Genomic DNA, 17,940 nt, shown 5'->3' with positions numbered 1-17,940 from the left:
GTGTATACTTCTAAGTTAAACACAATAAAAAGAAGACAAAGTAAGTTACAATGGATCATGATATATACGATGTGTGTGTGTGTGTGTATGTGTGTGTGTGTGTGTGCATGTGTCAGTGTATCAGTGATGGAAAAAGGGCTTAAAGTTTAAGAAACCACTGGCTGCTTTTTTCAGAGGACATGGGCTAGTTTCCAAACACACAAGGTGGCTCAGAACCACCTGTATCTCCAGTTGCAAGGGATCTGATTCCCTATTCTGACACTCCAGGTACAAATGTAGTATATATATGTAAAGGACTGTGAAACTCTCAACACACAAATAATTAAATCTAAAAAAAGGTATATATATATATATATATATATACCTTTTTTTAGGTATATATGTGTATATATATATGTATATATATATATGAGTATATGAGTATATGAGTATATGTGAGTATATACTACTCACAAACTTCTACACACATCTGTCATATTTCTGTGAAATACCTATGCTCATGCTGTATACTGTTATAATCCCCCAAATCCACTGCTCTTTTCAAGTGCCTACACTTATGTAGATACATAATCAATACACCAGTGGATAGAGATTTTAGACACATATTTAAAGGAATATTACATAGCCATAAATTGTTGAAATTCTGTCATTTGCAATGAGACAAAATTGAATATATTATTTAAAATAAAATATGCTCAGTTATTTACTTTTATTATTGCTGGTTAAAAAGAACTGACATGAAGCAATTTGAACAAGAAAGGTTTGCTTTTGGATTGCAGTTCCAGGCAGATAGAGCCCAGCAGGGATTGGGTTGCATGACAACGTAAGATAGTTAGTGACTCATACCTCAACAGCTCTCAAAGAAAAAATAATCTTTCTTTTTGTTGAATTCAGGACCCTGGCACCTGGAATGGTATCACCTACTTCAAAGATAGACCTCGCCATATCAATTGACCTTCTAGAGAGTCGTCTTCCTGATCTGCATAGAGGCTTATCACCTACATGGTTCTAGATATTGCCAAGCTAGCAATCAGTGTTAACCACTCAACTACAAATGCATAGTTTGGCTCATCTCCCATGAGAAGGGTATCCATATAGAAAGCTCTACCTGCTATCCATAAGTAAAATTTGTTTATGTGTGTGCATATGTGTGTCTGTGAGTCCATGTCCATGTGTGTGTCAGAAACACTTTTATCCCCTTGAGCAGACTTTTAAATTTTTCTAACTTTTAAAATGGTCATTTTCTCAGTATATTGTGTTGAATTAAAATATTTACATGGACTTGCCTGCAAAAAAGGACAATGAAAACAGATAAAGACAGTCTAATAAAATAATGAGTTTAGTTTATAGACAAGGAGAGATCATGACAGACCATGCAACTGGAAAATAGGGAAATGGAGAACAGGGTATGAAGGACAGTGAAGCTGTGGGAAATGGTTGCTCCTTGTGGTATCCAAAGATTAATGGATTAAAGAACCAGAATGAGGGGCTGAGTACGTAACTCAGTGTGAACAGTATCACTAGCATGCAAAAAACTCTGGGTACATGCCTATAATCCCTGCAATTATAAGGTGGAGATAGGAGGATCTGAAGAACATTCTGGCCATCATTGTCTATGTAACAAATTAGAGACTAGCTAGGAAACATGTGAGATTATGAAGGAGTAGTAAGCGGCAGAGAAGAAAGAAGACATTATAGACATAAAATGGGTCAACTGAACAGTGGAAATGAGGGTTTATGTGGTATTCTATTGAAGATGTATTTATTAACTAAGATAAGTTTATGCATAAATAATGAAAACTACTCAGCCAAGACAAAGATATAAGAAACTTGTTCATTAGTATTACAAACACACACACAAAAGAGTGGGTAAGATGCACACACAGACACATATGTACACAGACACACACTCAGACATGCACACTTATATTCATATACACAGCGGACATATACACACAAAGAGACACGTACAAAGAGATACACACAGAGACACACACACAGCCACACACATACCCAGGCTTATGGAAAGATCAAGGACCACCCCGGGATGAGATATAGGAAATAATAATTTCTTAGGAATTAGAATTTTCAATCCTTCTAGAAAACGAATGATGCATGAAGTAATACATTCAAATAAATGCACAGTTCATAGTGGCCAATTTAAGCCAAGCATTGTGTTAATGGATGTGGAGGACCATGACTTAGGATCATCATAAATATTTACAAGGCTACCTGTTGTAGTCTCAAGCCAGTAGAGAGATAAGAGAGAAAGTGCTGAAATTTGAGAGAGCTAAAAGAAATGCAGTGTCTTTAAGGGACAGAGCATGAATATGAGCACAAATAGAAATGGGAAATATGCAGAGAAGTGATCTACCCTCAGTACAGTTTACATTGTTTTGAATGAGGAGCATGCATGAATACATAGGTAGATACATAAACTTCTACGTATGCATAGTATGCATAAAGTCAACAGGTACTAACCATCATCTGGAAAAGGGAAAGAACACATGAAGTGAATGTGATATTAGAATCTGTTTTTGCATTTGAGTGTATAAATGTATACTAAATGACATAAACTAGTTTTGCTAATAATAAAAAGCTGCATGCATGGAGTCATATTGTGTGCATGAAACTTAGACATGTTTTCTTCATTGTGATGAAGTTGTTTTACCCACAGTGTCTGATTAGATGTTTACTTCATTCCTTTTATCCACAATGTTCTGTTTAAGTGTTTACTTCATTCCTTTTCTTCAGTATAACATTCCATGGTTCATTAGTTCAGAGAAAACACTCAAAAGATTTGGCGATCCTTTACTATTGACTTCATAAGCAATGCTCTCAGAAATACATATGTGTGAACAAACACTTTTATCCCCAAATGGACAATTATCTGTTGAGGCCATACTCCAAATTTTGCTTTTCAAATATATACATACATGTGTGTGTGTGTTATGTGTGTGTGTGTGTGTGTGTGTACATGCATGTGTGTGTGGCCTGTTCTGTTTGGTTCTATCCTAAGTCTCTTGGCTATCCAGTCTCTGGTTCCTAGCCATCCAGGCAGGATAGGGTGTAGGCTTAGATTTTTCACCAAACCTACTTTATTTAGGGTTCTTAAGCACCTTTATCTCACTTCCACCCCCACACCCACCACCAACCCATCCCTGCAATCTTAGGGTAGGAGATTAGTAGGGAAAAGGGCTGTAGTCTTTTTTTTATCTACTTTCAAATGATTAGGGTCAATGGGTCATTAGGGGATTACCAGACTCAGTAGTCAGGATACCAGCAGTCCAGTCCAAAGGCCAACATAAAGTCACAACACAAAGTCAGCAAAAGCTGCAAGACCCATCTGGATTGCCCAGAGAAGATCTCTGGAATGTTTCTCTCTGTGAAGTCAAGTGTTGAACCACAAAGATCAGTGCACACATGTTGACCCAAAAAGTGAGGTCTCATTCTGTGTGGGCCTCTATATATATCCTCTCCTCAAAGTCCACCCACAGATGTTCTTAGCTAGGCAAAGTCAATCCCCTCACACATGAGGGATCAAAGTCAAACATCACATGCCCTATCACAAGCCAACTTGGGCAAAACATCACATGAGAAAATTCAGTCTTTAAAGAAACCAGAAATTTCCAAGTCCCACCATTTACCTGCAAATTTCATTATTTCCTCATTTTTCATTGCTGAGTAATACTCCATTGTGTAGTTGTACCACAATTTCTGTATCCATTCTTCAGTTGAGGGGCCTGGAAAGGATCATCCTGAGTGAGCTGTCCCAGAAGCAAAAAGACACACATGGTATATACTCACTCATATAGACATACAACATAGGATAAACCTACTAAAACCTGTACATCTAAAGAAATTAAGCAAGAGAGAGGACCCTGATTAAAACACTCAATCCCCATCCTGAAAAGCAAAGAGGATGGACAACAGAAGAAGAAGAAAACAGGAAACAACCTAGAAACCTGCCACACAGGGCCTCTGAAAGGCTCTGCCCTGCAGACTATCAAAACAGATGCTGAGCCTGATTACCAACTGCTAGGCAGAGTGCATGGAATTTTATGTAAGAAGTGGGAAATAGTAAGAGCTGGAGAGGACAGGAACCGCACAAGGAGAGCAACAGAACGAGAAAATTTGAACACAGGGAACTTCCCAGAGACTCATACTCCAACCAAGGACTATTCATGGAGATAACCTAGAATCCCTTCACAGATATAGCACATGGCAGTTTAGTGTCCAAATGGGTAACATAGTAATGGGAAGAGGGACTGCCTCTGACATAATCTGATTTGCCTGCTCTTTGATCACCTCCCCCTGAAGGGGGAGCAGCTTTACCAGGCCACAGATGATGACAATGCAGCCAGTTCTTTTTTTTTTTTTTTTTTTTTTTATGTTACCATTGTCCTTAGAACTCTTTTTTTAAATTATTATTATTATTATTTTTTAGATACCTGATAAAACAGGGTCAGATGAAAGGGGAGGAGGTCCTCCCCTATCAGTGGACTTGGAAAGGGGCAGGGAGGAGACCAGGGTGGGAGTGTGGGGTTGGGGAGGGAATGAGGGAGCGGGATACAGCTGGGACACAGAGTTAACAAAATGTAACTAAAAAGAAAAAAATAATGCAGCCAGTTCTGATGAGAACCGATAGACTAAGATCAGAAGGAAGGAGACAAGGATCTCCCCTGTCAGTGGACTTGGGGAGGGGCATGCATGAAGAAGGGGGAGGGAGGGAAGTATAAGGAGGGGAGGAGGGAGGGGCTTATGGGAGGATACAAAATGCATAAAGTGTAATTAATTTAAAAAATGCTATAAAGAAAACAAAAAAGAAACCAGAAATTTCCATTTCAATAGGAAATCAGCTCTCTATCATGGTATGTGCCTTAAACTAAACCAAACACATATGGGTGATTTGTGTCTCTTGGTACTATAAATTAATAGAGTCAAGTTACTGGAAATATACTGGATTGATCTACAAATGAATTTGTAGAGGAATAACACAACATTAAACATTGTCGTTGACTAATAATTGTCAAATCCTTTCAGGTATCTGAGAATATCTGTGATGCTTCCCTGGGGTTTCATGAATTCGATTTTAATAAGCTTCATGTGGTTTTCCATTTAAATGGTTTTATACTTTTGTTTATTTAGTATGTGAGTGTAGAATATGTGTGTGCATGTGCCTGTATGTGTGTATATGTTTGTGAGACTATGTATGTGTGGAGGGCAGGAGATATGTTACTAGAGTCATAGTTTCCACTATGAGGGCCTAAGGTCAGCTATAGTCAGCAGGCTTGGTGGTAAGCTCCTTTACCACTGAACAAGCCTGCCAGCCCTGGTATTTTATTTTCAATATCATTATGCATTGAATTTCATATTTTATTGGATTGAAGCTAAACACATGCTATTTGTACTGCTGCTGTATAGGACATTTTCTTTTAATTTTTATTTGCTAACGTTTAGTGTCTGGAAATAAAAAAAGGTTTTTACATTTACTTTTTATTTATATGCCTGCAGTTAACTTATTAATATTTATAAATAGAAAATAGCATCATTGACATTTCTATACATAGAATAAAAGCATCCAAGAATAAGAATTTAACTTATATTTTTGTTTCTTTTCATTGACCTACTGTATTATTAAGTAGCAGTAGCAAGAACAAAATGCATGGTTTCTTGATCTCCAAGAAAGACAATTTCATATTTTACACAAACAATCTCAATTCTAGTTACAGAAGAGTTTGTGTGAGACAGAAATGATATTTTCCAATTAATTATTGAAAATCCCATTATAGTGATTTGGTGTTGAATTATATCAGGATTCTGTTAATGTTATACAAATTTTTTTCTCTTATTGTGACACTGTGACAACTGCATTAAATGTGAAGTTTTAAAGCATTCTTCAGTTTCTAAGATAGCCTCAAAAATCTTCTGAAGATGCAAACAGTAATTTAAACAGACTTTAAAGAAAACAGGAAACAACCTAGGAACCTGCCACAGAGGGCCTCTGAAAGCCTCTGCCATGCAGACTGTCAAAGCAGATGCTGAACCTGATGGCCAACTGACAGGCAGAGTGAATGGAATTTTATGTAAGAAGTGGGAAATAGTAAGAGCTAGAGAGGACAGGAACTCTACAAGGAGAAGAAAAAAGAAGAAACAGAACAAGAAAATTTGAACACAGGGAACTTCCCAGAGACTCGTACTCCAACCAAAGACTATCCATGGAGATAACCTAGAACCCTGACAATGCAGCCACTTCTGATGAGAACTGATAGACTAAGATCAGAAAGGAGAGGAGGACCTCCCCTATCAGTGGACCTGGGGAGGGGCATGCATGCAGAAGGGGGGGGAAGGGTGGGACTGGGAAGGGAAGAGGGAGGGACTTATGGGGGGATACAAAATGAATAAAGTGTAATTAATAAAAAAAAAGGAAAACAAAAAAAACTGAGAAAATTACAACCTGATGACGTTGGAAAAATGGTGGAATGAAGATACTGAGAACATCATCCTGATGTGATAGTGGTAAGCAAGATGGCTAAGTAGTCAGAGATGACTTATACAACCTGGAAAACAACCATCACTGCAGCAACCATGAAAATGCTTTCTGTAAATAAAAAATAATTAATTAAGTAAAACCCAGTAGGAGTTCTTAATGGAATTCAAACCCACACCACTTATGAATGCAGGAGCCTTGATGACAGGGGCTATGGTCTTAAGTCACTGATACTAGAGATAACAGATGAAATTTTTTAAAGATTTATTTTATTTTTAGCAGTGTGGATTTGTGTGCAGCAGGATTAAAGATGGGAAAGTATGTGCACATGAGTATAATTCCCTGCAGAGACCAGATGAAGTCATTGGATGTCCCAGAACTTATAGGGGGTTGGTCTGTCGCTATGTATTCTAATGCTAATTACTGGATCCCAGGATCTAAGGTGAACACACTCTCACATACACCTGTCTTTGTTGTGTAAACTTTGCTCTACCTAATTTAAAGTTGATTGGTTAACAACACTAAAGCCTGTGACTGGGCAGAAGTAAGGAAGGTGGGGCTTATGTTCCAGGCTTAGGGTCTGAGAGGGACCATGAGTCCTAAGAAGAAAAAGACAAGAAGCAAAAGATGTAGCAGGAGGAGAGGAAGGCAGAGAAGGAAATCACCTCACTGTGGGGCAGCAAAGACATGGGCATGAGGCCATGAGTGCTGGCCTGATGAAACAGAAGCAGCCAAGTAAAAACTATTATGGCGAATAACTTGGGGTGTGTGGCTGGGATATAGCAAAATAACATAGAGGGTTTATACCTGCCCAGTTCTTGTGCCTCAAACTTACGTAAATCCAAGCGTTCTTTGTCTTAATTATTGGAAACTAGGCAGGATAAAGTAGCCCTTGAAAGCTTAAAATATAATCTTCTCCAACAGATGCCATTGACTCTTCAAATGCTGATATTACAGATGGTTTTAAATCATATACATAGATATTAGGAAATGAGCTCTGCTCCTATAGAAGAACAGTAAGCCCTCAATCATTGAGTTATCTCTCCAGTCCCAAAGTTGAACTTTACTCTAAAGGAAGTATAGCTTCTTATTTTGACATATCTAGTGATTCCCTGAAGAGGTGTCTCAAAATATTTGCCTTTATTTTTTTCTAACATGTAACACATCCAGAGCTGAGATGAATATGCCTTTTGTGTCTTCACAACACTTTTAGACAAAGATTTAGTTGGTACTCTAATGAAAAGAAGTCTCATGGTGATGCACACCTTTAATCCCAGCACTCAGGAGGCAGAGGCAGAGGCAGGTGGACCTCTGTGAGTTCAAGGCCTGGCTATTCTACAAAGTAAGTCCAGAAGATCCAGGGCTATATAAAGAAACCCTGTCTTGAAAAGCACAGTAAAACAAAAATAAACACAAACCAAAACAGGGGTAGGGGCAAAAAATGCACCAAAATCTTGTAATGAAACTTCAAATGCTGATTGTTGGGGACAGGGCTTTGGAACATTTACCAAAGTTAGTAGAAACTTTGGTAGCAAAGAATCAGTTTTTTTTCTTTTTGTTATTTGTTTCAATTCCTTAAAGATGCTTTCATCAGTTTGTGTGTGTGTGTGTGTGTGTGTGTGTGCGCGCGCTCATGTGTGTGTGTTCATGTTTGGGACACATACACAAAAGCAAATGTACCAGTGGCTGGCAGCCAGAAGAAAGCCTGAGATGTTATTCCTTGGGGGCCACCTTTATTTTTTTATTTCTTATTTATTTATTTATTTATTTATTTATTTATTTATTTATTTATTTATTTATTTATTTATTTATTGTCTTTCACTTGGCCTGGTACACTTGGCTAGACTGGTTGACCAGGATCCACCTATCTCTATCACCTTGACAGGACTTGGATTATAATGGAGGCTCACCTGCCTATATTTACATATTAACTTGGATTCTGGGAACTAAAGTGGCTCTTATGCTTGCACAGCAAGCACATTGCCAGTGGACTAGCATGCAGTACTCTCAACTTCATTAGCTGATTATGGTATAGTGAAACAGAAAATACAGTGGACACCCAGAACAAGCAATAGAGGCTTTATGGAAGGCGCTCACAGACATCACTTAACAGATAACTACAAAAGCAACAACATGGAGAGGAGAGGGTCTCATTTCATTATCACATTTTTGAATTTGAAGTTGGAAGTTTTCAATGAAGTATTTAGAAATATCTAAAACAGGAATATAATTCAAATGGTAGAAAAAAATCAAAGAAAACCCTGGAAGAAGAGGATCTTAGTTCATTATCACATTTTAAAATTTGAAGTTGGAAGTTTCCAGTAAATTATTAAGAGGCACCTAAAACATTGACAATATAGCTCAAGTTGTAGAAAAATATCATAGAACATATTTTTCAGAGCACAGATTTTTGACTAACTGGGCAAGAATTTTATATGAACTATTTGAAATGTATTCAAAGAGATAAAGGTAATTTAACAACAAAATTAAACTGAACAGTGCCCCTGAAATTACTCTGCAGATAAAGGCACCTACCACCAAGCCTGGTGACAAGAATTCAGTCCCCACAGTGGGACAGATAGAATCAGCTGCTGCAAATTCCCTTCTGATGCCAACAGGTGTCTTGCAGGTTCTCTATCTTGTCTGTCTCTTTTCCTGTGTGTCTTCCTTTGTGTCTTTCACACACACTAAATAAATTGTAATTTTTATTCACTGCATTCAAGAATAAGAACAATGATTTACCAAATTAAAAAAAATAATTTAATTAATATGATTACAATAGGAAATCAAATAGATGTTTCTCAGTTGTTACAATACTTGGAACAAAAATAAATCCCAGAGGCTTCCAAATGGAAACAAGAAAGCACCAGAAAGTATCAGTGAAATAGAAGAAAAGGCTATTAAGGGGGAGGAAAAGAAAAGAATAAAGAAGAGTCACAAGCTGTGTGATGTCATCAAACATATCAATACATACATTCACAATAAGTCCCTGAGAAGAAGAAATGGCAGAATGAATTGTTAATACATAATAATGTATAATTTATTAACTTAGATGACCATTATAACCAAAGAAACCCCAGGAAAGCACTGTGACTTGACAGTTGAAAACCACAACACAACAAAAACAAAACAAAACAGAAAATGGACAAAGAAGAAAGAAAGAAAGAAAGAAAGAAAGAAAGAAAGAAAGAAGAAAGAAAGTGAAAAAGAAAAGAACAAAATGTTTGACAACCTCTTGTTGCTTCTACACACAAGCATAGTCATTCACACTCTTATATCTAAGTATGCATAACATACATCCACACACAAATACAATGTAGTGTGTTTAATCATTATTTTCATTAATTAATTTGTTTAGTTACTTTATATTCAGTTAGAAAATTCTCCTCTCTCTTTTTTTTCCCAACCCTCCCTTCTCATCTCCATTCCCCTCCCCCTTTTGGCGCCATTCTTTTCTTCTTAGAGAAGGAGAGAACTCCTGTGGGTATCAGCCTGCCTTGGTGTATCAAGTAAGATTAGGAGCTGCTGCTTCTCCTCCTCCTCATCTTCCTGATTATCCTCCTTTCCTTCGCCTCCTCTTTCTCTTTCTTATTCTTCTCTTCCTCCTCCTCCTCCTTATTCTCCTTTTCTTCCTCCTCTTTCTCCTTCTTCTTTTTTTATTATTGATTACACTTTATTCATTTTTGCACCTCCCCATAAGCCCCTCTCTTCTCCCTTCCTGATTACACCCTTCCTCCCCTTTCTGCTTGCATGCCCCTCCCCAAGTCCACTGATAGGGGAGGTCTTCCTCTCCTTCTGTCTGATCTTAGACTATCTTCTTCTATTAAAAGTAGACAAAGCTGTCCAGTTAGGGGAAAGGGATCTAAAAGCAGGCAAGAGAGTCAGAGGCAGCTCCTCCTACTGCTGATAGAGGTCTCTCATGAAGAGCAAGCTGTATATCTGTTACATATATGTGGATGCTCTCATGTTGGTGGTTCAGTCTCTGTAAATTTCTATGGGTTCAGGATTATTGATTTTATAGTGTGTGTGTGTGTGTGTGTGTGTGTGTGTGCGTGTTGTCCAGAAATATGGAACCTGGCCACCTTCTATAGCCAGGAGAGACTTCCAGTAGAGGAAGGGGGCTACCAACCCACAAATAAAACCTTCAAACCAGCCAACCAATGACTAGTTCAACCTGAGTCACATGTCATGAGAGAGAGCTTACCCCAAACAGTATTAATAATATTCTGCTATACACTCAGACAGGAGGCTGATATAGTAGTCATCTGAGTGGCTTCACCAAGAAGCTGATGAAAACAGATGTAGAGACTGTTGGAATCAGTAAGCAGGCACTTCTATGGCCAGGCCCAAGGGACCTGATAGACCGGTTATCAGGCATTTGTGAAGACACCCTAACCACCTGGAATTACCTGCGAATGCCCTTGATCACACTATAAGAGAACTGGAACCCTCCCCTCTCTCTCTCTCCTTCCTCTTCCTCTCTTCTTTTCTCGCTCCCTCTCTCTCTTTTCTCTGTCTCTGCTCCCTTCTCCCCCTTTCCCTTAATAAACCTCCCACGTGGAACCAATCTCGTGGCATGATTTGTGAACCCGCGTGTAACCCTCACATTCGCACGTTTCCTAACAGAGACCCACAGCCAAACATTAGATGGAATTCAGGAAATCTTATGGAAGAGGGCAAGGAAGGATTGAAAGAGCCAGAGAGGTCAAGGAAACAATGTAGTTCTTTATTCAGTTATAAGGAATAAAATTAATTATGTTATTTTCAGGAAAATGAAGAGACCTGAAGATTATCAAGTTAAGTATAATAAACCAGACTAAGATGAGCAAATATCACATTTTTTGTCATATGTGGATAGATACATGTATTCATACTTGAATGTGTGTGAGAGAGATAAAGATATAGGGACCATTTTGGAAGGCAAAGGTACCATCAGCAGGAGGAAGGGGGAAGGAGAAACCACTGGGATGGATATGATCAAACTATGTGACATATTATTTATGCAAGTTTCAAAAACATTTCTAAGTGTTGTCTTTGACATGGTTTATTTAAAATTGTGTCTTAAAGAATTCAAATACATGAATCTTTCTAGTTATCTCTGATGGCTTTTAAATTTTCTATTTTAGTTCTATTTTGTATGTCAATATGTTGTACGTGATTTAAATAACTTGATAATACTTGATTTTTTTGCACCAATGTAATAAGTAACTTTTATAAAGGTACAGCAAGTACTATTTTAAAATAAAACTTTGCTATACATATGAATAAACAGGAGAAAATAGTAAGCTATCAGTTGCAAGTTAGACTCCTAGAATATGAAGCAGTAAATTCAAAAATCACCTATAGAGCAGTTCCTAGGGGCTTGACAAGCACAAATATCCTAGGCCAGCAAAGGAAACACATACTTTGCAGATATTTTAAGCCATGTAAGTGATGAAGGAAAAGGGTTGTGTCTAAGCCTTTCTGGCACTGCTTGTAAGGTAGTTTGACTATGGCTACCAACTCTGCTCTGCTTGCATATTCCTGGTTCTAAGAGTCTGAGGTCATTCAGATGTGATCAGGAAGGTGAAGGTAAAGCTTTGCACTTAAACTCTGTGGACATGTTGAATCCCCACTTTAGACTGCTACCAGAAACAATGGTTTTAGTATTTCAAATATAGATTGTTTGTAAAAGGCTCAGTAGAGTTCATTCTGGAAGACTATCCTGAGATAGTCTACTCTGAAATATGTAACTCTTGTATCTTCTTACACAAATTCAGATTTTACATTTGTCTTTTGTATATTGGCTTTTATCTTCCTGTTACTTGATGCTACTAAAAAGAGCATAATAAATTCCCACTCTAAAAACAAATTTCTCTAGGCTCAAAGATTTTCATTATTTTTCCTCTGAAGAGTGCAGAAAAAAATAACATAAGGTTTGATTTATCACCCAACAAATAAAAAAAATATACTATTTATTTATCCATTAGATACAGGAAGAAAACTTCATCTATGCATTTTCAAATATTGTTGCTGATCAACCCAATTCTCCCTTGCCATTTTATCATTTCTTTCTCCATGATTTTTCTCCTCTCATTTTGTTTTCATTGCCACATTCTGGAAGATTTGTCAATTCGTCTTCAAAGATTTCCTCTTATCATTATTACCTATATTTGTATATGTGTGTGATATATGTATGGGGAAGGGATCTGTGTGCCACAGAACATGTGTGGAGATCAAACATCAATTATGTGGAATTATTTCTTTCCTTCCACTTCTTTGTGGGTTTTATGGGTCAAGTATCTTTGCCCATTGACCTATATGACTAGTCCTACATATTATTCTGTATTCTGTTTTTTAGTCTGTTCATTCGTTGTATTAATATTAATTACTATGTAGCTTCAATATGAATTTTCTTAACAAGGAGACATATGATGCAAGATTACCACATGGTATAGAATAAACCTGTTACATATGAAACGGACTATTCATGGGGAAATAAAGTCTGAAACTGCGAATACAGGGAGACTTGCTTGGAATTAAAATGCCATTATGAAACCACACACTTAAATTTTTGCGTAATGGAGAATGATGGAAAATGTAATTTCTAGGAATGGGTACCAGACAAGAATATCAGCTTTTATTACACTGGTCTGCACTGAACACATTTCATATTATAGGGCTTTACATTATTATGTTTCCAAAAACTTTTTTTCAAATAAAATTGTTTTATTTTTAAGAGCCATCTTTTCACTTTCATCTAGGGGTGTGTGTGTGTGTGTGTGTGTGTGTGTGTGTGTATGCACATGCATGTGAAACCTTTATGCATATATGTTTGTTTTTCAGAGAAGAGGAACAGCAGTTAGAATAATTTCTCTTTAGCATGATAACATGATACAAGTGTTCAAAAAAGCCACTAAAGCATTATTACAAGATATAAAATGAATCCTTAGAAGTTCACATTAAAAAGAATGAGTAGATTGTATGTGATGTTTTAATTTTCACTAAATGTGGAATGAAGAAAAAGAGATATTTCTGGTCTTCATGTCATATCCTGGTAGAAGAGGAAGAAATCTGTTAAACTCACACTTCTAGTCCTGACATGGCTATTGCATGTGCTAACAACAGCATGAATGAGGAGGGTCCCAGAAATCTCACTCTTGGGAGCAGTTATCAGCAGCTGATAGCTTCTATGGGAGGGAGAGTCCTTCTCTAATTTTGAGACATAGGCAGTGGTTAGGCAATCCATACCCTAGTGAATGGCTCTACGCCCATGTACTTGTGTCCACATTAATTGGAGAGAGGTATTATTATAAAAAAAAAACAAAGGAGAATATGAACATTGCAGAATGAGGGCCACAGGAAGTAGGCAGATGTGAAGGGGTTTAATATTTGATGGCTATGATCAAAATATATTGCACAAATAAAAAATCTGAGAAATAATTTTAAATATCAATCAAATTAAATATATACACATGTATATATGTGTGTGGATGGATGGATTGATGGATGGATGGATGGATGGATGGATGGATGTAGGGATGGATGTATATGTGGTCAGATTTAATTATCAGCCTTAAAATTAGTAACTTTTAGCATGAAATAAAAAGAAATGACTCTAACACAATATAGCAAAAATTTAAGAAAAATACACATGCACTTTTTAATTTTTTATTAATTACACTTTATTAATTTTGTATCCCCCCATAAGCCCCTCCCTCCTCCCCTCCCCATCCCACCCTCCCTCCCCTTTCTGCATGCATGCCACTCCCCAAGTCCACTGATAGGGGAGGTTCTCCTCTTCTTTCTGATCTTAGTCTATCAGTTCTCATCAAAAGTGGCTGCATTGTCCTCTACTGTGGCCTGATAAGGCTGCTCCCCCATCAGGGGGAAGTGATCAAAGAGCAGGCCAATCAGATTATGTCAGAGGCAGTCCCTCTTCCCATTACTATGCAACCCACTTGGACACTGAACTGCCATGGGCTACACCTGTGCAGGGGTTCCAGGTCATCTCCACGAATAGTCCTTGGTGGGAAATAGTAAGAGCTGGAGGGGACGGGAACTCCACAAGGAGAGCAACAGAACAAGATAATTTGAACACAGGGAACTTCCCACAGACTCATACTCCAACCAAGGCACTTTTTAATTTTATGTTGGATCAGAAGTATATACTCAACTTTCTGAAGTCAAACTCTTAGTTCCAGCCACTAGTCTACATTCCCTATCGAAACTATTGGAAAGACTAGTACATGTTAATGGATATATTTTTGTGTAGTTGTGGAATTTTAGAAAAAAAAATTGAAAAATGATAACCTTTAAGAGTAGCAGCTCTTTGTAAAAGTAATTAATGATTTGGGGATGTGCACCCCGCTGTCGCTTACTCTCTGCACATTGGCCAATCATGGGTTTCTATATGAACTCCCACCTGTTGCAGTGAGAGGCTTCTCTGAGGAAGGTCCTTCACAGCATTAATGTTTAAGTATAACCATGAATGTTTAGACAGCGACGTGACGATCAGTGTACACGAGCTGCTCTTCATCCACCGATAAACTTTCCCCTAAACTCTGGCAAGAAATTAACTAGACTCAGTGGGCCCCACAAAATAAAGGGTACAAATAAGAGAGGGAGGAGGACGAGAGAAAAATGGGGTAAAAAATTACTACATTTCGTTGTATAAGTGCTTGAAAGTACCAAACAACAAAAACTGGGAATTTTGGTGTATTTGCTCAGAGTGTTTTCCTGCCTCCTTCCCTCCTTCTTCCCTCTGTCCTTCAATTTTCATGTGTGATGAACAAAGCCATTGAAGCAGGGCTCTTCCTACGGTCTGGGTTTATGAAAGTAAACGACCCCTACCAAAATTTGCCATGCTCATGAAATAAAATTAGCTGTGATCCCGAGGGAAAAATCAGAAGGTGAATGGTCAGGAAAGATGAGAGTGAATTGTTGATCAAAACCAGAAAGTGAAACACAAATTTCAAAATACAATCACATTCTGAGGCTTTGATGAGATGACAGGTATGTGATGTGGGAGAGTATTGAATTTATTAAAAATACAAGTTCAGTGGTGCAGCCAAGGCATGAGTTCAACATATATATTTCATTTAATATCTTGCCATGTCTCTGTTATGAGACAGGACTTCAGTCAGGCCAAGTTCAAATTCTTGTAAATTTAATAATCTCCACCAAGAAATGAAAAAGACCCACTAAAAATGCACATCAACAAATTCTTTCTGGTGTTGTATTTCTTCCTCCTGAACTATTTTCAGTAAAACGTCTATAAGGCACTGATCAAGATCTTTAAGAAAAGAAGACATTATATATTTATTGTGATCCACTGTCTTAATCAAAAATAAAAAGTAAATTAAAATGAGTTTTGTATACTATGTTTATTAAAACTGATCCCTCCTTAAAGTTTTAGTTGTTTATTTGATTTGATTTACTCTATTTAATTTTGTGTGTGGATATGTGCATTGTGACATGGTCACCTGTGAGCACAGGACTATAGAGACCAGAGGTCAGTGTCAGGATTCCTCCACATGTGCTTTTCCACCATCCCCTATTTTCCAACTCATTGAGTTTTATTTTTTCTCCATTGAGTCCAGCTTTTATTGTTCAACCCTCTTTGGAGTGGGTCCACCATGAAATGTGGTTTGACCTACTAGCAGTCAAATCATTAAAACAAACAAACAAACAAACTGATGCTCTCTTGCGCCAACTATCAAATGCGAATAGTATCTCAGCTGGTGGTATGATTTTGTACCCACCTTCCCTCTACTGTTTTGTTGTTGTTGTTGTTATTGTTGTTTATTTTGTTTGTTTTTGCTTTGCTTTGTGTGGATTGTGTGGCTCAATATTGTGTGAGTTTTATGCATGTCATAATCACTGTAGGCTTACATACTCATTTATCCTGTTGTGTCTGGAAAGCACTGCTTCCTTGATGTTATCTCCTTCTGCCTCTTACATTCTGTTTCTGTTTCTCAAAGTTCTCTGAGCCTGTGTTGATGGGTGAGATATGTAGTTCACATTTAGGGCTGAACACTCTGAAGCCACTTATTCTCTGAATATTGACAAGAGGAGGGCTCTATGTTAATTTTCAACTATAGTAAGAAAAAGATTCTCTGATGAGGACTTAGAGATGCTTTGGTCTATAGAGTCCTTTTATCCTACTTCCATGTATCAGAATAATAATACTTTAGGGCCACAGATTCTTGGTCCCTTTAACAATGCTAGTTATAGGTCCATCTTATGGAGCAGCCTTAGATCCCATCAGCAAGTGGTTAATTACTCCAGTAACATTCATATTCCTGATGCACAGTGGACATATCTTGTCAAGCCAGCACTCGTTACTGGTTGTCGAGTTGAGAGCTGGGTGAAATTAATGGTTACTTTTCTGCTTAAGTACATGAAAGCTAACTGTTAGACAATTAGCTTTCAGGTATGTATCAGCTTAATTTCTCTATGTTTTTGACTAAGCAATAGTCTTATAACTTTGTAGGGTACTTATAAATATTGATAACAGGCAGCAATCTTTAAGGGTCTGTGTGAATCCATAGGCCAACAATGTAAAAAAAAAAAAAAAGTGACTCATTCAATTTGGAAATTCTTTTTTGATATTTAAATTTATTTTTTATTAATTACACTTTGTATCCCAGCTGTAGCCCCCCTCCCTCATTCCCTCTCAATCCTACCCTCCCTCCCTCATATCTTCCCATGCCCCTCCCCAAGTCTGCTGATAGGGGAGGTCCTCCTCCCCTTCCCTCTGACCCTAGCCTATCAGGTCTCTTCAAGACTGGCTGCATTCTCTTTCTCTGTGGCCTGGTAAGGCTGCTCCCCCACTGCGGGAAGGTGATCAAAGAGTCAGCCACTGAGTTCATATCAGAGACAGTAAATTTTTTATTTTATTTTGTATAATTAAAATATAATTACATAATTTTTTCTTTCTTTATTCTTTGTACTGTTGTTTTAATTTACTAGTACAAGGTGTCTAGTTGGGATATTGTCCTTTCACTGTAGAATAACTCCATTAAACCTCTTTTTACATGATTTTGTTTAGGAAGCTACTATAATAGTAGGTTTTCATACAGCTTTCTCAAAAAAAATATTTGCTGTTAATTATCTCTCCACATATTGCCTCTGATATTTTCTTTTCATTCCCCATCCAAATTTAACCCTTCCTTTTCATTACTTCCCTTCAAGTCCTCATACCTCTCTCTTATAGATGTCTTCCCTTGAAAGTCCCTGTATGCACAGTACCTTGCTAAATTTAAGATTTCCAAGGATATTCTGATATATTAACAGCTAGTATCCATACATGAAAAAGAAATATGTCACATTTTTAGGTCATGGTTCCCTCATACAGAATGAATGTTTTTTTGGTCTACATACCTGAAATATCATAATTTTGTTTATCTTAACAGCTAAATAATATTACATTGTGTAACTATGATACATTTTCACTGTCTGTTTATCAT

The sequence above is a fragment of the Psammomys obesus genome, unplaced genomic scaffold (assembly GCF_907164565.1).
Source record: "Psammomys obesus unplaced genomic scaffold, mPsaObe1.curated_primary_1811, whole genome shotgun sequence".
NCBI lineage: Eukaryota > Metazoa > Chordata > Mammalia > Rodentia > Muridae > Psammomys > Psammomys obesus.
Note: the sequence above shows the minus strand (reverse complement) of the source record.